General features: G+C 35.6%; 1 long non-coding RNA gene across 1 annotated transcript; it reads right to left on the bottom strand.

The window, feature by feature from the left end:
• Positions 1–654: 654 nt before the first annotated feature.
• Positions 655–19,422, bottom strand: LOC144381268 (uncharacterized). Its single transcript, XR_013446162.1, has 3 exons — positions 19,102–19,422; positions 8,740–8,887; positions 655–960 (listed from the first exon to the last, which is right to left on the bottom strand). It is a non-coding gene; the product is annotated as an uncharacterized LOC144381268 (long non-coding RNA).
• Between the last annotated feature and the right edge of the window lie 5,114 nt (positions 19,423–24,536).

Below are 24,536 nucleotides of genomic sequence, written 5' to 3'. Positions count from 1 at the left end.
CCCGTGCATCACTAGGTCATAAATCAGCACAGTAACCCAGGGCCACACGATCTCTCCTCCTCGTCCTGCCAAATGGATGGTTCGTTTTGTTTTGTTGTTGTTTTTGGTGTATGGGGACTGTGTGGGTTTGAATAAGAGAGGGAGGTGATCGAAGCAGAAAGAGACAAAGAGAGGATAAAACCAAAGTTTTTTTGTTTCTTTGTTTTTTACATTTTTATTTATTCATTTGAGAGGGAGAAGCAAACTCAGCGGGATGAGGTGCAGAGAGAGAGGGAGAAGCAGACTCTCCGCTGAGCAGGGACCTCGACCTGGGGCTCAATCCCAGGACCTTGCGATCACGACTGGAGCCAAAGGCAGACGCTTAACCATCTGAGCCACCCAGGTGCCCTTAAAACCAAAGTTTTTAAAAAGATATCTGATATTTTCTGATTTGACGATACAGATAGGAAGAGTATTTAAAAGAATGCCAAATTCCAATGAGAGGAAAAAACTAGCATACATAGCCATTAGCAATCTGGAAAAAAATTTCCAATTTAAATGTTAATAAGAAATATTGATTATAATATGGTTGTAATGGAGGATAGTTGGAAGAAAGGCAGGCAGAGGCAAGGTGCCCTATCCTAAGAGGAAACTACCTTTAGACCCATCCTGTTACTCTACAGGACCCCGGAAGGAGCCCTCCACTCTTTCCCACGTAAACAACTACCTGATAGGTAGATGAGCACGTGGACAAAAACCTGATTGGATGACAGGAGCAGGGAGGGTTAATCAGATTAAAACAGCCTGCCGTTATTCTCATACAAACCCTTAAGCATAGAAACTCAACAGCAAGCCTCTCGTGTCCCCTCCCTCTTCAGGAGCTTTGTACTATTATCACCCGATAAACTTTGCTTTGCTGCCCATCGTTCTTCTGGTCTACCTCTTCATTCTTCGGAGTGGTGTGACCAAGAACCACAGGTACTAAAGGAAAAGAAATCTTGAAACAGTTATATAGAAAAATACAGATATAAGTAAACTGAGCTAGTTAAGAGATGCCAAGAAAAACTGTTATCAGTACAACTCTCTAAGCTTTTGTTTTGTTTGTTTAACTATGATGCTAGTTTTATTTTATTATTTTTTTTAAAGATTTTTATTTATTTATTTATTTGAGAGAAAGAGAGCAGGAGTGGGGAGGAGAGGGAGAAGCAGGCTCCCCACTGAGCAGGGAGCCAGATGCAGAGCTCCATCCCAGGACCCTGGGATCATGACCTGAGCTGAAGGCAGTCGATTAACCAACTGAACCACCCAGACACCCCTATGATGCTGATTTTAAATTAGTTTATGACATTGGTGTTAATGTTACAGAAATTAAAAACTTTTGAGAAAATTTAGGTTCATTTAACTTTAGTTATAAGTGTTGTTTTAAGGTCCTTTAAAATGTTCTTAGATTTAAAATGATGATAATATATTTATTAAAATACAATTGAGATTGCATCTAAATGATAATAATATAATTCGTTAAAATACAATTGAGATTACATTTAAATAATGATGACCACTATGTAAAATTATTTATTCATATAGACAAGGATTGGGAAGGAGTATTTTAGAAAGTCAATGCTGATATGTTAGGGTGACATGAATACATTTTTATTTTTTATGTCTACTCAAAAATTATTATGTTGCTACTAAAATTGTTTTATTAAAGTAGGTAAAATGTTGATAACTTTTTTACACTGTACAATACTATATTACTCAACTGAATTAACACCCAACAACTAAAATCTAAAAGTATTTGAAAATATCTTTTTATACAAAATACAGAGATATGATTTTTCTTTCTGGTAATTCACAGATAAATATCTCTATTCATATAGAGAATCCATCTGTACAATTAAACAGAGGGTAAAAAGGGTCTTGGGTATAACCATAAGAGATATTTTCCCTATATGATCTTGTGGGTGTGTTGAAAAGCCATTGTCTACCTTTGGGCAGGAAAGGCTAATTCACTCGATGTTGCTAAGTAATGGCCAAGAGTCATCCTTTGAAGGATGAGTTTTGGAAATATTTCTGAGTCATTGGTATCCAAAGAATGAGGGAGATGATAAGACTGTTAAAACTTTTGTACATGAAATTGAATGGACTTCCTTCTGAAATTGACTAGATAGACTTTCTGACTGAAAAAGTTTGGACAAAAGCTCCTTTCAAGAGGTAGCTTAGGGACGCCTGGGTGGCTCAGTCGTTAAGTGTCTGCCTTCGGCTCAGGTCATGATCCCAGGGTCCTGGGATCGAGCCCCACATCGGGCTCCCTGCTCAGCGGGAAGCCTGCTTCTCCCTCTCCCACTCCCCCTGCTTGTGTTCCCTCTCTCGCTGCATCTCTCTGTCAAATAAATGAATAAAATCTTAAAAAAAAAAAAAAAAAGAGGTAGCTTAAAAAGTTTTGTTCTTTTTAAGTGATGTTCTTGCCTTTACTAGGAGTTTTGCTACAAACATGTCCTCGCCCATTTGTCTTGGAAGTAGGGTGGTGAGGGTGTAGCTTCAAAGTGACTTGGAATAGAATCCTCAAAAAAATGATCTGGAATAGAATCCTCAAAGAAATGATCTTGGTAAGTGGCAGTAATGTTTTTAAACATCTGCATAACCTACCAGAGTGAGAGTTTCGAAGGCATGTTCTTGGAGCCTGGAATTCTGATTGAGATACCTTTTTAACTACATTTTAAAAATTAAAAATAGTAATACAGGAAGTTGGTGTTTCAGGCTAGCAGGTGTCAGTTATTCAAATACATTTCATCTCCATTATAGTGGCTGAGGGTGAAGAGACTCCAATCTTATCAGCACAGGAGCTGAGGGGGTACTGAGGAGTGGTGTTGTGCTTTCCAGAAGTCCTCTACTCTCATTGGGTGGACCTTACTTTCAGTTTGTCTGTTTGACTGGTGTATCTTCAGATCCTCTTTGTGGAAAGTGGTGACTCACTTTTTGGATTGCTTGGGAAACTGATACATATGCCATGCTGTGCATTACCTTCTCAGAGGAGAAAGGCAAATTTTTGTCCCCTCCGCTCAACATTTTTTTCTATTTTCTTTACTCTTACTGTAAAAAAATTGTCTCTATAGTTTATTATCATCATTATTATTATTTTTACACTCATCCACTCTTTTGGTGTCCAAGGAGGTTCTCTTATGCATTTCAATCTGAACTGTAAATTGTTCAATTTACTACTTTCTATTAAATGCAAAAAAAAAAAAAAAATCTTGGGTGCCTGGGTGACTCAGTTGTTAAGTGTCTGCTTTCGGCTGGGGTCATGATCCCAGGGTCCTGGGATCGGGTCCTGCATTGGGCTCCTTGCTCAGCGGGGAGTCCGGTTCTCCCTCTCCCTCTGCCCCTGCTTGTGTCCCCTCTCTTGCTGTGTCTCTCTCTGTCGAATAAATAAATAAAATCTTAAAAAAAAATCTTGATATAGTTTACATTTAAATGTACAACACACTTAGATATCTTCTGATACAGTTAGCATAACTTCTATCCTTAGGTTTTCATGCATTGTTAAAAAAAGCATTGGTTAATTATTTAACTTGACATGAAAGAAACTTATTTTATTTGATGTGGGCTGGGGCAGAAAAAATTTAGGTGTTTTGAATAGAATTCATGAAGGTAGTCACTTCTCAAACTTTTGTCACTCCCAATACAATTAAGTTCAATTAAACATAATTATTTTTTAAAGATTTGTTTATTTATTTGTCAGAGAGAGAGAGCGAGAGCACAAGCAGGGGGAACAGCAGGCAAAGGGAGAAGCAGGCTCCCCGCTGAGCAAGGAGTTCGGTATAGGACTCGGTCATGACCTGAGCTGAAGGCAGATGCTTAACCGACTGAGCCACCCAGGCGTCCCAATTAAACATAATTTTATGAACAAAATCAACGATGCTTGCAGCTGTTGGCAAAATCACTGTTAATTTGGTTTGTATCTTTGTATAACTGTATCACTGCAGGCTATAGATTCCAAAGCATCGTATATATGTTTTCTCAATTTTATAATATAGGTACAAAGAAGTCCTCATTGCTTCAAGATCATTATGAATATTGTTTGGGGTCATTTTGATTAATCTCTCCAAGGCTTCTGTAACATAAATGCTGAAAAAATAATGTGCTGAAAGTCATGATCATTTATTAGATGGTAGTTATTACTGTGACAGATCCTATCATTTGTTTTCCAAATCAGTAGATGGGGAATGATAAATAATCATTGTAGCTCATTGCATAAAATATATCTCCATGAAGAAAATGCTCAGATTTTCTAGTAGCAGTTTTGTCATGGTAGTGTAGATAATTTGGCCTTGATTTTCTTTAACCAAATTTCTGTTTACATTGCATGGCTCAATTTTTCAATCTTGAATATATAAATGAACATAAACAAGAGAGCATGATCTTTGTTTAGAAGAGTCCTTCCTTTGTAATCATCCTTTTTGAGAGGAAAATCTTCCCCAGCTGCATGATGCTATAGAAAATAAGTAAATTTAATAGTAGCTGCCCTTAATTTACAGCCACAGAGGGAAATAATCACATTTAAAATAAAAGCCACAGCTTTAAAATGAATATACACGCCGCTGGGGCATGTCCCTAGTAAAAGCAACTCTCATTGTCATTCACAAGGATGGCATTGGAGATATATTTTCCCTTTATTCCCATCCATTTTTACTTTTAAAGGAAAATTACTCTCTTTATTGAGAACATCACTGTTCTCCTGACAAGTGCAAGAGGAGGAGTCTCTCTTTTCATTCTAAAATGTCTAAAAGCTTCAGCACCATGTTTTTGTGTGCTTGCTTTTTTTAAAGTGCGTCCTCAGCTTCTGCCTTGGCACTCCCATCTGCTCCAAAATAAAGCGTTTAAAAGAGACATCAATTTGCTTCTTAGAATCTAATAAGGTATTGATTTTCATTGGATTTAAATTCAGATAACTTATATCACAAAATTAAGAGAAGGATAGTCTTATGAAATCATTCTACATGAAACTGACAGAAAAATCATGGGTAGATTACATACTATTTTTCCCTAAATGAAAATGACACAAAATTAAAATTAGATTACATGATGTGAGTGATATAAATTATTCCTGAAAAAAATCTAAATAAATTAATTTGTGGACTTCCTTGTTTTCAAAAGCAAAATAAATAAAAGTAACCTATTTTCAAGAAAGCAGCTGTTTCTACAACATAAGGTGCTAGAGACACTCTTTTGATAGTTACATGGTTTGTGAAATGGAATGAAAGTGGAAGCAGGACATGTGACTCTAAGTGGATTTAACAAAATGCTGCATTTATCTTACGAAGATGCTGAATTGGCTTCATACTACAAATCCAGGGGAGTACCTAGTTCGTCAGTTGTCAACACCACAAATATTGGAAACAACTTTATTTCTACTTGCTTAAACTTTGTTGACTTTATTCCCAAGGTAAGCTTTGGGTAAAAGTGGATTTAATTATTTCCCACTTGTGATTCTTTTCCATAATAATGGTTTCATTTTTTATAATTCATGTATTATTCCTTTGACTATTTTACTAAACATTTCTATCTAAATTATCTAAGTGAAAATAAAATTAAATTAGTTTAAATTTGATTAGGTCATCCTCCAAAGCTGATAATCCACATAAGTTTATGTGAAAATGTTTATTAACATTTTCATTCTATGGTTCCTAAGGGGTTTGTACAGACTGAAGAATGGCTGCCACACAGAAACCACCCCATAAATATTAGTTATAATTATTACTTATTTGACCTTTGAGGAACAGAAATATAAGATGAAATATTGATTTAATCATTGATAGAAAACATTTGCTAAAACTTTGTGAAAATTGTGGGGCACCTGGGTGGCTCAGTCGTTAAGCGTCTGCCTTCGGCTCAGGTCATGGTCCCAGGGTCCTGGGATCGAGCCCCACATCGGGCTCCCTGCTCAGCGGGGAGCCTGCTTCTCCCTCTCCCACTCCCCCTGCTTGTGTTCCCTCTCTCGCTGTGTGTCTCTCTGTCAAATAAATAAATAAAATCTTTTAAAAAAATAAATAAATAAATAAAAAAAATAAAACTTTGTGAAAATTGCTGTTAGCAGCCGAAGGAAGTACAAGACCCTGTCTATAAAGATGTTACATCCTAGAAGATAAAAATAGATATACATTATATAGACAGAATGTTTCTTTTGTCATATATTTTATGTATAAACACATAACATGTATATATAATATACATATGTATATATACATAGATCTATATGTATATATCAATATATATGTATATATAAGTATATAAAGGCACAAATATATATATAATAAATATCGTGTATTATATATCTACATATATTTACCTAAAGTATGTATCATCTATCTACATATACTATAAATGTAATAATAATACAGGGCAGATAGTGCTCAAGTCAATGGGATGTAATGTTTGAAAGTTCAGAAGCTGAGAGTTCCTAATGCAAAGGATGACTTAATAATGTTTAAGTTTCAGAACTTATCTAGGGATTCATCTTTGGTATTTCTATCTTGTTTATTATTACAAATTCCCTAGTAAATTATGTAACAGGTGTATTCTCAGTCAGTTTGTAATATTTGCAATGAGTGGTGATTGTGCTGAAATCAATAGAAATATTAATATTAGAAAATAGCTCAATTTTACAAGCCATTATGTTCTGAATGTACAAGTAATATATTTTTCTTGAAATACCATTTAATAGTATTATTTGTACTCAGGGACAATTAAAAGGCTATTTAAGAAGAGACAATAATCCTTCCACTATTTGTTGTTATTATTAGTGGTAGGAAATATATTTATATCTTCCATTATAGTAAAAAGGACCATTTATCCTGAATGAGAAGAAATGGGACTATATGAAAATATAATACCTGTTATAGAAGAACAAGAGATCGTGGGCGCCTGGGTGGCTCAGTTGGTTAAGTGACTGCCTTCGGCTCAGGTCATGATCCTGGAGTCTCTGGATCGAGTCCCGCATTGGGCTCCCTGCTCGGCAGGGAGTCTGCTTCTCCCTCTGACCCTCCCGACCCTCCCCCCTCTCATGTGTTCTCTCTCTCAGTCTCTCTCTCTCAAATAAATAAATAAAATCTTAAAAAAAAAAAAAAAAAAGAAGAACAAGAGATCGTGGAAAGACCACCTAACATGTGTGTTCAAATAATTGAATTTATAAACATTTAAGGAGTGGCTGCAGATAAGTTGATAGACTTAAGACTGATAAGTAACTAATAAGTACTTTTATATTTCTACACCAGCACACTTTCCAAAAAAGAGATATTCTTTTATGTACTAACTGAAATCTTGTTATTTATAGTGACCTATCTATTTTCTATAAAATTTCAAAATGAAGATATATGCCTATGAATTAGAAATATTCCACAGAGATTCTTTTATGAATATATGCAAGCAATTTATTTCTCACTGAAGGTGATCATTTTGAGGGAGAAATTACTCTGCTGACACATTTTTTATGATATCGCCCAGAATGTATTACAAACTCTAATGGAGGTCATTATTTCCCAAAGCCCATAAACTCAGAATAGTTTATAACTTTGTAGTCCATTTATTATACAACAAAGAAAATGTTCAGATGTGTATTTGTATCTTATATATTGAAACTTTTTCCTTGGTACATTTTAATCTTTTCAAGGAATATACAAGTTAATTTGCCATAAGAAGAAAGCTAAATGGAAAACAATTGTAAGTTCTTAGATAACATATCACTAATATTTTATCTAAAAATATTTTATTTTGGGGCGCCTGGGTGGCTCAGTCATTAAGCGTCTGCCTTCAGCTCAGGTCATGGTCCCAGGGTCCTGGGATCGAAGCTTCATCGAGGCTCCGCGAAGAGCCTGCTTCTCCCTCTCCCTCTCCCCCTGCTTGTGTTCCCTTTCTCGCTTTGTCTCTCTCTGTCAAATAAATAAATAAAATCTTTAACCAAAAAATAAAAATTAAAAAAATAAAAAAATAAAAATATTTTATTCCAAGCAAGTTTATTGTGCGAAAATGTATTATCAGTGTAGAACAGAGAACTTATAACTACGTTCTTACTATTTGTTTTTAGAAAAAGGGAATAATAGAATTGCTTTCACTTCTTATGTACACATTTAGCCACTGATAGTGGATATTTACTTATTACAAAGAATTGCTGAGGTTCATGTTGAGGACAGCATACTTCATTTTCCCTTTTATATTCAGATTCTCTATATATTATTATACGTTTTCATTTTTATACATTGTACATCTAACATATGCTTTTCTTTCTGGGAAATAATTAACTTCTAATCTATAATTAATGAGAATCATTTCAGCTAGTTAGATGTCTCTCACGGAGATTCAAGCAATACATGCACTATCATAGTGAGGAATTACAGATGTGGTTTTATAAGCTTATCTCTTGGCACTTAATAAGGGCAAAAGATGAGATTCTATGTACTAAACTACAGAGCATGAATTTTTAAAATGCTTTCCACAAAGAAAAAATATTCCTATTTTATATATGCCACCACTGTCGTTTTAAAGTTGTTAAATGTTGTGTTTACCTTTGTCATAGTTCATTTGATTAAAACTATTAATCATTAGCAGTGAGTAGCACATGTCCTCTACTTTTTATTTGGAAATATCTGGAGTCCATTTGACTAAATTAATTTTCAATAAAGTAGTTAACATTCACCAGACACTGCTCCAGCTCTTTAAGTATGTTAATGAACTTAACTTAGTTATAGAAGTAATGCTTATTCATACCTGCTAAGATTGTACCATCATAATCTGGCATAGACTGGTCTTGTCTGACTTCAGCTCATAACATGACACAAGTCAAGAAATTTATCAGTCAAAGCAGGAGACGGTGAAGATTTGAGTTTGCAAGTTAAGACGAGCACTCTTTGTGTAGCTAGAAAAGAAAGGTCAGGTAGAGAGGGGACAAGGTCTCAAGGACTAGCCAGGACTAAAAATGTCAGACAATGTGAGTACCATAAATTAAAAGAATTATTTAACAAGGTTTTATTGATAACATGTAATAGTACTGTCTGCCTTATTGTTGATAACAGTGATCAGTACCTTCATGGAGTTTACAGCAGGTTTACAAAGAACCACATTAAAAATATTCAGGTATGTTACTGTGATGGATTGACTAGAATTCTGTTAGATTTGTTAGAATCATGGAAGCCAAAATAACCTTCTGGAATGTGGCTTTAAAAGTTATCAGTTTCTAATGTGATGCAGTGTATCTTTCCTCCAGGGTTTGATTTTTTTTTGACTTCCAATAGACTGGTCCATTTCCATATTGCCTTTACTCCCAAGCTTTTACTCTAGGATGTTATTCTTACTCCAAGCGGTAGCACTTCTTCTTAAAACTTGGGTGTCTGGGGTCAAAAACCCGGACATTTACCAAGGCTGCATCCACTTGTAGGACCTGAGCTGCAATCTCCCTTCCCAGCACCATGTATCTATCGCCTCAGTTCTTTAGCTTCCTAGCTGCTTTTCCTGGTGGGAGTTTTCGAGTCGAACTCTGGGTAAGTCCAATTTTAGGGACAGACTCATGACTTAAAAGGAAGATTTGGGACATCTCTTGGCAGTTCTGTCCTCTGAGATTTTATCAGTCGGGATCCATTCCCCTTGGCAACCCAGAGTGCCCACGGTTTTCTCTTTAGTCCTGTAAGCTTGTTGCTCAGTCCTTGTGCTGCTCAATCCTTGTGCTCTAACCCCCAACACTGAGTTGGACAATGCCCCAAAGAAAAAGAAGGTTTAGGTGAATATGGAGTTCACCTTGTATTCAGTCCTTTCAGGGATCATAGCTCCTTAGCTCATGCCGGTTTGATACTCTTCCAATACTTTTCAGATGTTTATTGAATATATTTTGTTCAGCGTCCACGGTTGTTTTCAGTGGAAGTGTTGGTTCTTTACTGAATCCTCTCTGCCATAGCCAAAATTAAATCTACTCATGGACCTTTAGCTTCCAGGTTAATCTTAGAGAAAATTTACCAGATTCCTCGAAACAAAAGTACACTTGAATTTTAACTGTATCTTCACTGAATTCATACTTGAATTTGAAGGAAATCTAAGTCCTTATACTAATTCATTCCATCAAATATCATTAAAAGTTTCAAACATGATCAGATTATATTCATTTTTAAGTAAAAGAGCTTCTTTACTAAATATTAATATATTTAAATTAAATCTAATACATTCACTAGCAACTCTAAAATTGTAAATAATATGAAGAGAGCTCTTATACTCAATTTTGAATTGACAACTCAATGCACTTTTTAAAATGCCTACCTAAAGACACAACCAGTTGTTGATTTTTTTAATTGCATAATTTGAAAAAAATTTATTTTTTAAATTTGAGTATAGTTGACACACAATGTTACTTTAGTTTCAAGTGTGCAAGTTAGTGATTTGACAAATTTATACATTCTGCTATGAAGATTATATTCTTTTATCTTCACTAAAGTTTTAAATTTTCTCCATAGAGATCATGTGTATTCTAGTATAGGTTAATTTTCATTATTGTTATTGGTGCTATTGACAAATTTTTAATTGTATTTTCCAATTGGGAAGTATTAAAGAAATGCTACTGCTTTTTGCTAAATTTTCTATTCACGTTAGTAGATTGTTCAGTGATTCCTGATGGGGAAATCATCTTCAAATAAGAGTTTTATCATTTCTTTTCAATCCTTACACCTTTTATTTTAGCTTTTTATTCTCTATAACTTTAACCGATACTTCCAATATTAAGTTAAACCTTAGCAATATCATGGGTATCTTTTTTTTTTCCTAAGTTAAATGGAATGAATCAGGTGCTTGGGTGGCTCAGTCAGTTAAGCCTCTGCCTTTGGCTCAGGTCATGATCCCAGGGTCCTGAGATCAAGTCCCACATTGGGCTCCCTGTTCAGCAGGGACCATGCTTCTCCGTCTCCCTCTGCCCCTCTCCCTCTGCACCACCCCCCCCCCCTTGTGTGCATGCTCTCTCTCTCTCTCAGATAGATAAATAAATCTTTAAAAAAATTTAAAAAATAAATGGAATGAATCTAAACTTTCTCCATTAAGAATAACACCTGCTGTATTTTTCAAATGAATAACATTCACCAGTTAAAATAAATTTCATTTTATTTCTAATTTGCTAATAAGGATTTTTGTGAAAAATAGGTGAACCTGATCAAAAGAGTTTTTGAGTCAATGATATATGATTTTTTTCCTCTTACTTAATAATGTAGTGAGTTATTTTGAGAGAAATTTTGATACTGAACTTTTATTACATTCAGGTGACAGGCTTTCTTTGATTATAATTATTAAATTATTGAATCTGATTATCTAATACTTTCAAAAACTCTTCCAATTGGATTTATATGTTCAGTGTGACCTATTTCATTTGGCCAGAATTGTGAATCTAAATTCTCTCTTCCCTTTGGATGTGTTCTTTCTTACTATAAAAGACTCCTGGTGGAAAAAAAAACTAGTCCACCAGTTGTAAAACAATGCTCAGATATCAAGTTCAGAATCCAACTATATTGTTTTATTCTTAAAAAAAAGCACTAGAAATCTGTCACTATTAAAATTGTATATTGGTAATACTTTTTTTAAAAGTGCAAGACCAAGGAAAGAAAAAGAATGTAAATATACCAAGAGTGAAGGTAAATATAATTTCTAAAATTAGACTTTCAACTTGATACAAAACTGCTTGGCAATAAGAGTAAAAAGATAAGCATAAGTTATATTGCTCTCTGTATTTGGGAAAGAAAAGCATAGCAATTCCTTCTAGGAAAGAAATCTTTTTTTTTTTTTTTTCCTGTAATAATTTCTACAGATTCTATATGTAGAGAGAATCCAATGAAGTTGTAGATGATTTCTTTTTGTTTGTTTTTTGCTGATATTCTTAATAATGGTGATATTATGCTATTACTTACAGGTCACTGATTATGCACTTGGCCTTGTGTATGGTACTAAAGTATTTAAGTTTCATATCAACAACTAAATCCCTACTTTAAAAATGAAGAAACCAAATTTAGAGAAGATGCACAATTTGGACATGTGTTATAAATAACAGTTCTCTCTGACTCAGGAACCCACATTCTGAATACTCACTACATGGTGTCTTTGTTACACTGCCTCTCATGTTCTTTTTTTTTTTTTTAAAGATTTTATTTATTTATTTGACAGAGAGAGAGCACAAGCAGGGGGAGTGGCAGGCAGAGGCAGAGGGAGAAGCAGGCTCCCCGCAGAGCAGGGGGAGCCCGATGTGGGACTCAATCCCAGGACCCTGGAATCATGACCTGAGCTGAAGGCAGTCACTTAACCAACTGAGCCACCCAGGCGCCCTGCCTCTCATGTTCTTACTAACATGCTTATAGCAAAACCAGAACTGGATCTGTTACTGCAGTGATGCATTATGAAAGATTACAGAATTACAATCCATGAAATTCATTGCATAAGAAACTCAACCAATTTAATTCAACCTCCGGGGGTCTAGGCAAGTTTAGTAATGTATCAAGAGAAATTCAAGACTTTTTTTAAAACATATGTAGTACATTCTTTTAAAATTCTAAAATAAGATTTTAAAGTATGTAAATTCTCATTAAAACTAATATTTTACCACAAAAAATTCCTCTTTTCTGATTTAAGGTATAAGTTCAGTTAGAGAAAATATAAAAGTCTAAATCTGAATCCTTAAACTGAATGCGAAGAAACAGTTCTTCCAGCATATCCTCCTCTTCCCTTTTCTTTGCACCAAATATGTACTTTAACAATCTCTTCTAAATGTCTCAGTGTTCATCTTTCCAAAATGGACTAAAATTATGATATTTTAATACTGTTCAATGAAGGCAAATTCATATGCTTTCAAAGTCAAATTACCAGGGATAAATGCAACAATTAATTATAAAAGTTATAAAGCACGACCACTCTTCTTGTCCAAATGGAAAACCAGCTCTTCTCCAATGGAAATAGGCCACTGTGGTACAGGTAGGCAAATCCAGAATTTTTCTAAGAAATTGTCCAGTCACTCCAATTCTTGAGCAGTAGTACAAGAGAGTTTATATAACGTAATGTGTTAGGTCAGGGAAGAACTTTGGGTCCATTAAAATTGCCAACTGCAATCTCAGTACTTTTCCCAATTTGCCTTGGTTCCCAATATGTCTTTGGGGAGGATCTTTTTCCATTCATTTGATATATCTTTTTCTTATTTTCACCTATACATTTTTATTGACAACACTGAATCATTAAGGGAAATGGGTCCCCAAATAGAAATCTCCAAACTCCAATATAGAGCATACATCGATATGCTCTGTTTTAAGTTACTAGAGGAGGAAAGAGAATAGATTATGTTAAGATATCCCTCATATTTTACTTACTAATAACTAGGAATAAGTGTATTTCTTTGTGAAAAACATGTATGAGGACAGTTTATTTTCTTTGTGTTCAGTTATGATTTAAGTATTCAAGTTCTAAACAAATTTAGAAGAGACAGCATACACTAAGGAATGAAGTGAGATTTTTGCCATTTTAACTCTCTGGTTTTTAAATTTCAGTAATTAACTGGTACTTAACTGATCCCAAAGTTTATATACCAAATAAAATATAGAGCAATGTTTCCCAAATGAACTCCTGGTGACGAAGTTTTTCTAGCTTTGATTTAAGAGCATAGATATAAGTTTTGCTGGTTTTGTTCTATCCAATTTAGAGATTTGCCTTTTTTGGGTATTATGGTCTATATGTGGTATGTATATGTGTTCTTTCTTAAGCAGGAACCTCTTTTGCAGTGACTAAGTTTGCCATATATGGCTTCCTGGGAATCGGCTTGCCATGTGTCAAGTGAAATCTAGTGATTTTGTACGTAAACGTTCCTTTAAATAAGTATGCATTTGATAATGAAGGATTCTTTTTTATACTAACAAACTCCATCCTCCTATGTGCTATGCATAAGTAATGTATATAAGATTATCATGATAATATGATGTCCTAAAAACACTCCTCTGATAAAATATATTTCTACCCTCAGGCCTGGATGAGTATGAAGCCAACTTTAGGACCCTGCCCTGTGATGACTAGAAAAAAAAGATGTGTGTTTTAACTCAAAACTTTGAGTTGAATCAGACACTTTTTCTTAGGTTTTGAACCGAAAAACAGAGACAAAATACCTAAATAAATGGAGAAAATAATATTTTCACAGATTGGATAATGCAATAATGTTAATATATGTATTCTTCTCAATGTGTCTTATATATTTCAGTGCAATTCCAACTACTACCTCATCTAGTTTTGTGTAGCAATTAATAAGTTGATTCTAAAATTTATATGGAAATTCATAGAGTAGCAAAATCAGTTGTAGAAAAAGAACAAAGTTGGAGAATTTAGACTACCTGTTATCAAGATTTATCATATATCAATCAGTAATCAAGAAAATATTCTACTGGAATAAGGAACAGAATCAAGGTCCATAAATAGGTCCACATATATGGTCATTTTCACCAAAGGTGGCAAGGGAAAAGTTAGAATTCATATCAGTCCTCACCTGATACCATACCCAGTATTACGCTCAAAATGGATCATAAATGTAAAGACAAAAGCAAAAACGACAAAATTCTAGGACACAATATTCTTGACCTCAGGGTAGGCAAAAATTCCACAGCCATGACACAAAATAACTAACCATAAATGAATAACAATATGATAAATTGGGCTTGGAGAATACCAAGTGCTGTTGAATATGTGGAGCAAATTAGACTCTAATACATTGCTAGTAGGAATATAAAATAGTACAGTTACTTTGGAATACTGTTACACTTTCTTATTAAGTTAAACATACATTGCCCGTGGGATCCAACAAATCCACTCCTAAGTATGTACCCAAGAGAAATAAAAACCTATGTCCACAAAAAGGCTATACATAAATGGTCATGTCAGCTTTATTCATAATTTAGGATGCAACCTAAATATTTGTTAACAGATGAATAACTAAACAAATTGTGTTGTATTAATACAATGGAACTTTACCCAGCAATAACAAAAGTGAATGATCTCCTGATCACGCAATAACATGAATGAATTTCAAAAGCATGCTGCGTGAAGGAAGCCAGGGGGAAAAAAAAGTATATCTTGAATGCTTTGTTTTAAATAAAATTCTTGAGCATGCAAAATTAATCTCCAGTGATAGAGACTATAGATCACTGGTTACCAGAGTGAATTAAGTATCCAGAGAGAAAAAAAAAAAATCTTGATTCCTACGTTGTATCATATACAAAACTCAAATCTAGATGAATTTTATACCCAGATCTGAAAGGTTAAAAAGATCAAGGCTTTATTTTTTTAAAAGATTTTATTTATTTATTTGAGAGAGAGAGAGAGAGCATGAGCTGGGGGGAGAGGCAGAGGGAGAGAGAGAAGCAGGCTTCCGGCTGAGCAGGGAGCCCGACCCTGGGATCATGACCTGAGCCGAAGGCAGACGCTTAACCAACTGAGCCACACAGGTGCCCCAAGATCCAGGTTTTAGAAAATAACACAGGAGCACAGATACTTGGGGTAAAAAATATTTCTTCAGCAGGATATAATAACTAAATATAAAGGAAAATATTGATTAAACAGCCTATATTGAAATTAAGAACTTTTCATAAAAGTCACTCTTAAAAGTGTAAAAGTGAAACCACACATATGTACAGTGTATGCAATACATATACTAACAAATAATAGGTTTCTAAAATACAGAGTATTTCCTACAACTGGAAGAGAAAAAGACAACAAATAAAATGGTGGGAAGCAAAAGACTTGAAAATTACTGTGTAGGGATATTTTCAATGAAAAGTAGCTCAACCTTGTTAGTCATCAAGGAAAAGCAAATTAAGACCATAATGAGACACTCTACACTTGCACCAGAAGAGCTGTAATTGAAAAGACTAATTACACCAAGTGTAGGAGAGAATGTGGAGCAACTGTTCTCATCCACAATGCTGGAGTATAAATTGATAAAATCACTTAGGAAAATTGTTTGACAGTGTCAAATGCCACTTGCTTAACATGCACGCATCCTGTAACCCACCTATTTCGCTCCTGGGAACAACCCAACAGAATTGCATGTATGGGTGCATCGGAACAGAGGCACAATAATATTTGTAACATACTATATAGAATAGCCAAATCTGGAAGATAAATACTTCTCAGACGGGATACATAAAGGGTCTCATGATTATACAATGAAATACTACACAGGAATAAAAATGAACGAACACACAGTATCATGCATGAATCTCACAGACACAGTGCTGAATTAAATAAGCCAGATGGAGTCGGAAAAAAAGACAGCTGGCTTCCATACACATAAAGACAAAACCAATCTACAGTTTGAGAAATAAGAATAGTAGTGGGTTTTGGCCATAATGACTGAAAGGGAATAAATAGGTTTCTAAAGTGCTAGTATTTTTTGATCAGAATGGAGGTCCCAAGGAGGCAATTATATGTACAGATGCTTTGAGCTTTATATTTAATATATGTGCACTTTCTTTACACAGGCTAATGCTTCAATGAATTTTTTTACCTGAAAATACAGGAGACTTTTATGCAATGTTAGAGATAGTTTACCATTAAGAAAATAATGCTTAGTTTTGCTAGCTTTTAATAGAAATGTTGCATGATGTTTTCCCCTAATCCCAAGAAATTAGTCTTCTTGTGATAAAAAAATACCTCTGAAACTAATAATATACTATATGTTAATTAATTGAATTTAAATTTTAAAAAAAGTTAAAAAAAACAGACCCCTAGTCCCCCCTGGTCCTTCCCACCACTAACTGAGGACCAGCACCATCATTAAAATATCGTTTCTTGGGGCGCCTGGGAGTCTCAGTCTGTTAAGCAACCGACTCTTGGTTTTGGCTCATGTCATGATCTCAGCGTGGAGGGACAGAACCCTGGGACGGGCTTCGTGCTCAGCGGGGAGTTGGCTTGAGATTCTTTCCCTCTGCCCCTCCTCTCTTTCTCTTTCTCTCTCTCAATAAATAAATAAATCTTAAAATATAAAATAAATAAAATAAAATGTAAAAAAAAAGTCAATGGTTTTTTAAACAAGATCATTAATTATATTTTGTCACTTCTCTTCATTAGATGCACAAACATATTCCTTACAATTGCACCATAGTTTATGTTATGCTATTCCATTTTTCTTCCCTAAGAATTTAAGTGGAAAACAGAACTGAACATCTCAGATTAGGAGGTAAAACACCACTTTACACATATTTACTTGGAATCCTATTCTTGATATTGCTGTTGTTGAATGGTATTAGAGTTCTTGAAAAAGTTGACTATATTCCTACCTAAAAGGAGCACAATGGGTGCTGAAGATAAGAAAATATTACTTAATGTTTGCTAAATCTCTAAATTTACTACTTAAAAATCCCTATGTAAATTTTTTAAAGTTTTTTTGTTCTTCATTTTTTTTTTTTTTTTTAGAGACATGAGTAGCCTGCATTTGCAAATAGAACAATGAGTAAGGAAGGTTTATCTTGACTATTTACAAGCTTCAACTTAAATAATTAAAGTAGAAAATTTTAAAATATGCCAACAGCTTTCCTTCAGGTTCCTCACAAGTGCCAGCCTGATTATCAGAGACCTATATTTGTTGCATACTTCTGTAACTCTCAGGCTCTACAAACAAAGGCAAATCTCAGGGCCTACATTTTCCCATTTCAAATTTTCAGATACTACTACTAATTTGCAGGATTTGGGTGATGCTTTTGAACACCCAAATGGGCCAAGGTATGTTAAAAATGTCTAACATCATGTCTGGACTATCCTAGAGGTGCAATAAGCACTAGCCATTATTTTTAATATTATTATTATTGTTTTCCTCTCCTAAATTATAAAAAAAAAAATATCCAAAATATAGGGGGAAATGATTTTGTATATTGCTTGCAACTTCAAACTAAACCTTTCTATTTAATAAGAAGATGTGGTAATGACAAAGTGCCCTAGAAGGATTCAGTTTAAGATGTCAGAACTATCATGCCATTTACTGGAAGAAAGTGAGATTAGGAAGTTTTCCTGATTCACTTGGGATTTATTTTATTTTATTTTATTTATTTATTTATTTTTTTTAAAGATTTTATTTATTTATTTGAGAGAAAGAGAGAGAGACAGAGAAACAGCATGAGAGGGGAGAGGGTCAGAGGGAGAAGCAGGCTCCCCGCTGAGCTGGGAGCCCGATGTGGGACTCGATCCCAGGACTCCGGGATCATGACCTGAGCCAAAGGCAGTTGCTTAACGAACTGAGCCACCCAGGCGCCCCACTTGGGATTTATTTTAATAAAATAGTTGCACATCTCAGCTTGTACTTTTTATATTTCATGATAAGGTAAAGGTTAGATTACTGAAATATGTGGATCTATAGCACACAATGACCTGTTCCTATGTAAAAGGCTTTCTAGATGCTTTTCAGTTTTTAAAAATTTATTTATATATATCCTGCTACATCTATTCCACCTTGGCCTTCACAACTGCAGGGCCAAATTTCATTGGCAGCAATTCTTTTCTTCCTTTCTGTTAAAAGATTATTTGCTTTTCCATCTAGTGTGTAATAAGGACAAAGTCAATTCATCATCTAAAATTATCTGATGTTTTTTGCTACATCATGTCACTGTTGTATTTACAGACTATATATACAAGCTGTAACTCTTTCTTTTGACTGTGATACAGAGATCTTGCCATCACTTTGTTCAATTTAATTCAGCATTTTAAAATGTTAATGTTTTTCATCTTAATATGCCTAAGCTTCATAGTACACAAAGGGGATCATTTTTCTCATCTCAGTATTCTGTACATGCGTTTGATGTGTTCTGCACAATAAATTATACCATTGTGGCTATTATGCGGTTTTGGCCTAGCTGTGCTGCCAGGAAACCATACAAAACAAATCATGATCATATAAATCATAAACACAAAATCAAGAACATTGTAGTCCAGACATTTTGCAATACTAAAATGGCTACAGAAGAATAGCTTTGCATTTCCTTTACAAGAACGTTAGGAGAGTTAACTGAGAGTTTGCTACTTGACAATTAACTTACATATTATCTAAAGCAACATAACCAATCTCTGTAAGGTAAGTATTATTATTTCCATTACCTTGATTAAAAAAAAAATAAGGCACCTGAGTGGCTCAGTCGTTAGGTGTCTGCCTTCGGCTCAGGTCATGGTCCCATGGTCCCGGGGTCGAGCCCCGCATCCGGCTCCCTGCTCAGCGGGAAGCCTGCTTCTCCCTCTCCCACTCCCCCTGCTGTGTTCCCTCTCTTGCTGTGTCTCTCTCTGTCAAATAAATAAATTAAAAAAAAAATCTAAAAAAAATAAATAAAATAAAAAAATAAAAATAAAAAAACTCTAATTACTTGCTGACTATCATCCAGTTTAAAAATATTGAGACTGAGGGTTAAGCCTGTATCCCCTTGTCTGAAAATTCCCCACTTTTTGCCTTCGAGGAGGCTGCCTTGTGAAATAGCTTTATGGGGAAGGAGTCAGAAACTTGTACAAGGAGTAGTATTTCTTGAGTAGGCGGATACTCCTAAGGGGTGGGAATGAAGTTTTAATGAGGCTGTAAATCATACAGTATTAGGAACTACATGAAATAATTTATCTCCAGCAAACTAGAAAGAGAAAAGACTAAATCGCTACAACATCCTTCAAGTCACTGAAACGAAGAGCACCTACTCCGCTTAAAACATAATCAGAGTTGGTTCATCCACTTATTTTTTAAGAGCATAATGATCTTTCTCACATCTGAGCTTCACGTGTGAAGTTCCATTGACCTTTCATCTGTCCTACTCCTACTCATGCTTTGGATTTGGCTTGGAGAACATTGCTATGCACATATATATTCCCTAATCCTCTCAATAGCCCATAAAGTTGGGATTATTATCTCAATTTTCCAGATGGGGAAAACAAAACCTCATTGTTACTATAGATAGAAAAACAGCTTTCGTGTGTGTGTATGTGTGTGTGACTGCCAAGAATCAAAGGCCTAATTAATGAACTATAAAAATAATCTCTGGATTTCCAACTTGGATACTGGTTAAAAGTTTAGGTATTTTGTTGGGCTTCTTTCTCTCTGCCTTAAATGTCAGAGAAAATTATTAAATGATGATATGGAATAAAGGTACTTTTTACTAAAAACCAAAGAATCCTTTTGAAGAAAAAAATCGTCATCTGTAAATTTTAGATTTTTGCAACTAAAAGATTTTAATAGTGATTTGTAGTACGTTGCTTTTTCCTCACCACTGGATTCTTCATTAAATCTTCATTGAGTCAGGAGCAAATTAAAGTTTTATGAATAGTTCGTGATAAAACTACTACACAGTAATCTCAAGAATGAAGTTCAAGTACTATCGACTGTTGATGTGGCTGGAAAAGGAATTAATTCTGTGTCTCTGCTCATTAGGCCACCCTCAGAAAGTATTATGACACAGGGAGAAGCACATTAATAGTTAAGAATGTGGGCTTTATACTCCTGAATGCAAATCTAGCCACAATTTGCTGGCTTTGTGGTCTTGTGAAAATCCCTAGGCTTCACTTTTGTCCTTTATAAATCCCTTAAAATTAGAGATAATTAATATAAAAGGGCTGGCATGCTCCACAGAGTGGTTTGGGAGTAAGATAATGTGGGTGAAGTGCTTCCCCCTCAATAAGTTACCTGCTGGTTCTTGCCAGGATGCTTGTACTTACAATGCTCCCTTTCTTTGGCAAGCTCGATCCCTCTTCTCCTTTCCTTTTCCTAAACAAGTCTACTGCCCCTTCAGGACTCAAATTAAATCTCATTTCCTCAAAGAATATCCTCACAAACTCCAGCTTGGGTCAAGTCCTATTAGTTTTTCTGCTTACAGCGTCTTTCCTTCATTAAAATATTGAAATTAACTCTTAGAGCACGTAGTGGTTTCATGAATTTCTTTCCTGGTAAATTATACACCCCAAAATGGCAAAGCCTCTGTCTGCCATATTACCTGCTCTAGCACAGTGGCATGCATAGTAAGAAATAAAATGTGATTGATCAACATTAGATAAAAGAATGATTTATCGGGGCGCCTGGGTGGCTCAGTCGTTTAAGCATCTGCCTTCAGCTCAGGTCATGATCCCGGAGTCCTGGGATCCAGCCCCACTTCAGGCTCTCTGATCAGCGGGGAGTCTGCTTCTACCTCTGCCCCTCACCCTGCTCTCTGCTCTGTCACTCTCTCTCTCTCTCAAATAAATACATAAAATCTTTAAAAAAAATAAAGAATGATTTATTTTACTGATTAATAATTGTTTCACAGTGTGTGGAACAAAATAATTAAGCAATATTAGTGATTTTGGATTATTATTGAGTAATAAGTAATGTAGTATGTCTATAAGCTTTCTAGCATGCATTTATTAATCACATAATTTTTCTTGAGCCTTGTATTTTATATTACCTTAAAATATCAACCTTGGGCGCCTGGGTGGCTCAGTTGGTTAAGCGACTGCCTTCGGCTCAGGTCATGATCCTGGAGTCCCTGGATCGAGTCCCGCATCGGGCTCACTGCTTGGCAGGGAGTCTGCTTCGTCCTCTGACCCTATCCCCTCTCATGTGTTCTCTCTCTCTCTCATTCTCTCTCTCAAATAAATAAATAAAATCTTTGAAAAAAAAAAAAAATAAAAAAATAAAATAAAATAAAATATCAACCTGTTAGGAAAAGCAAAATGTACTACATTGTATCCTACTATTCTCTAGAATTGCCATTGAATTCAAGAAACCCTTCCCAGGAAAACAACTGCTATTTCTTTAAAAAAAAAAAAAAAAAGCACACACATTCTATAAAGACAAGCGGTTTGACTACATGATGCCTAAGGAGGCAGGAAATTTCTAGCACCAAATAATATAATATACCATATTTATAGCTTAAACAGGAATATAGATAAGCAGGAATGGGAAAATAAAACTACCATTTTCATTATTGTATAACGCTGAACGCAGCACTGACTCCAACATCCACCATATATTCAAATTATTCTAGTTTTAACACAGCAGTTAGTGTGCATGGGCATGCATGTGTGCGTGTGTATACATGTGGGTGTGCATACGTGTGTGTTTCCCAGCTCTGAGTTCACCCTTCTGTATTCTCCATTGCAATTTTGGAGACTAGGACTTGCAAACCATATTCCTGCTTCACCAGCTGCTCTCGCTTAGATGGTGTCAGTATGAAGTACAGGAGGGAGATGCAGGGCTGGGGCGGGGAGGGGGCCTCGACCGTTGCTCTTTCCCGCCTGTGGTCTACTATCCATGTCTTCTTTCGGTGCCTATCACCCTAGCCATGCTTCTCTGCCCTGGCAGCAGGAGTTCATGCCTGTGGCAGCAAGTAAATCCATTTTGCAGTTCTTCAAATACCCGCAGAAACTGGCCCAGTGTACCCTTTGAGACAGACACCAATTTCTACGGGCTTCTGCTGTTACTCAGAAGCATTTTGGGGGTTCTCTTCTTGGTGCAGAGACGTCATTATCAGCTGAGCTGTGTCTCCTCCACAGAGGTCTGAATTTCAACTCCAGCCTCCAAGCTTCTAAGTTTTTAATCATTCAAATCTCTTCCTTTTTATGTCAGTCTAGATTCCAGGAGAATCAGTTACTAAGACATGCTTAGACATGCAGGAAAGTTGTTAAGTGGAAATATCTGTGAGAAAAAAATGGGAGGGAAGCCAGGGCAGGAGATGCTCGTAGAACTGTCGACCATGATGTACTTCTCAGGCTGAGTGCAGAAGAGAGGAAAGGAAAGTCATTTGGGTGGAAGCATTTCAGACTGCAGGGAAAGTCTAAGAAAGGTTTGGCAATGCTACTGGGGAGTCCTTAAGTTAAAGTCACCTGTCATAGAAGTCTCGTGCCTCTTAGAAAAATGGGTCAGCCTTTATGTCAAGGAACCAAGAGGTGAAAGTGGGGGTGACTCTTCTCACAAATATATCTAGTATTCTATTCTGAACTTTTGCTTCCATGCCTACAACTTGGAGTTTTGACAAATTGGAGGTCTTGGTTCCCAAGGATGGATTGCTTTCATCAGGGAATACAAGAATTGTTTCATGGGAATTAGAGGTTGAGTTTACTTCCTTGAGATTACGAAGCCCTTGTGTCACTGAACCAACAGCTAAGAGGAAGCTTACTCTTCCCTGGCTGGGTTTTGAAGAATATTTTTCTGGAATTTCATGTAATGTTCCTCATAGTAGATTTGTCTGATGTTTTCTCACAATTAAACTGAGGTCTGACTGTCTGGGGGGAGCCCTAAACAAGATATGTGCTTTTTCTTTTTTTCTTTTTTTTAGAATTATTTATTTATTTATTTATTTGAAAGAGAGAGAGAGCACAAGCAGGTGGATTAGCAGGTAGAGGGAGAGGGAGAAGCAGGCTCCCTGCTGAGCAAGAAGCCAGATATGGGGCTTGATCCCAGGACCCTGGGATCATGACCTGAGCTGAAGGTAGATGCTTAACAACTGAGCCACCCAGGCGCCCCAAGATATGTGCTTTTTCATCACATCATAGCACTGGACATATAAGAGCAACATGATACCACTCATGATTTAGCCTTGATTATTCGGTGGTGTCTGCCATGTTTCTCCACAGTAGAGTTACTCCCCACACCTCCACCTCTTTTTACACTCTGTTCTTTGAAAGTGAGTCACCACATTCAGCCCACAGTCAAGGGGAAGGGAATTAAGTGTACCTCCTGGAGGGGTGAGAGTCTGTGCATATTATTTAGAATTCTTCTGAAAGACAGATCTATCCCTTCTCCTCTTTAAGTTTTTTATTGAATAATTTATTTATGTCTCTTTGGATTCATGGATATTTATTTTATTTGGGGGGTTATAATCTAATACTAAAATTATTGTTTTAGCCAACTCTTTCAGGTTGGCTCCTGTGTCCTTTTCGATATGGCTCATCTTCTCTACTTATTTGTTTTTTAGCTCTTCCTTATTTTGAGGCACTTCAAGATGCTCCAGGCTCATCTTGTGCTTTCTCTGCTCCAGTTCCAAACAAATCAACCATTTCTCCAAGGGACCCTGGTTCCCTTTATTAAAAAATGGAATTTTGAAACCCAAGATCTTATGTCTAGGTCAGTTTAGTGTTACTGAGGTTTCATTTTCTATATGTATACACAATTTTTACATATACATATATATAAAAGATACACATGAAACATATCTTTCTACCCTTGTATACACATATATCTATAAGTATTTCCTTATCTATCTATATAAGTATATACATTTATTAAAATTAACATCAGTTTATACTGGTATCTGTATCTCTTACTCTAATCCAGTCTCATGGGGCTCATTCAAGATGGGATTTTGACTGAATTTTTGGAATAATTAACACAGCTCAGAGATGGATAGTGTGAATGTCTACCAGAAACGGATAAGAGTCTTAGAACTTCGACATTCTCCATTTTGGGGAGAGTGCAAGAATGTCTTTGTGTCTATAAATAAGAGTTTCATCTTGTTAGGCAGAAACATAAAAGATTTTTGTCATTGTTGCCTGGAAATTCAAATACATGGAAGAAGTATGAGCATGCA

Source organism: Halichoerus grypus, chromosome 3, assembly GCF_964656455.1.
Source record: "Halichoerus grypus chromosome 3, mHalGry1.hap1.1, whole genome shotgun sequence".
Classification (NCBI taxonomy): Eukaryota; Metazoa; Chordata; class Mammalia; order Carnivora; family Phocidae; genus Halichoerus; species Halichoerus grypus.
The sequence above is the reverse complement of the archived record's forward strand: the minus strand, read 5'-3'. Positions and strand labels throughout refer to the sequence as shown.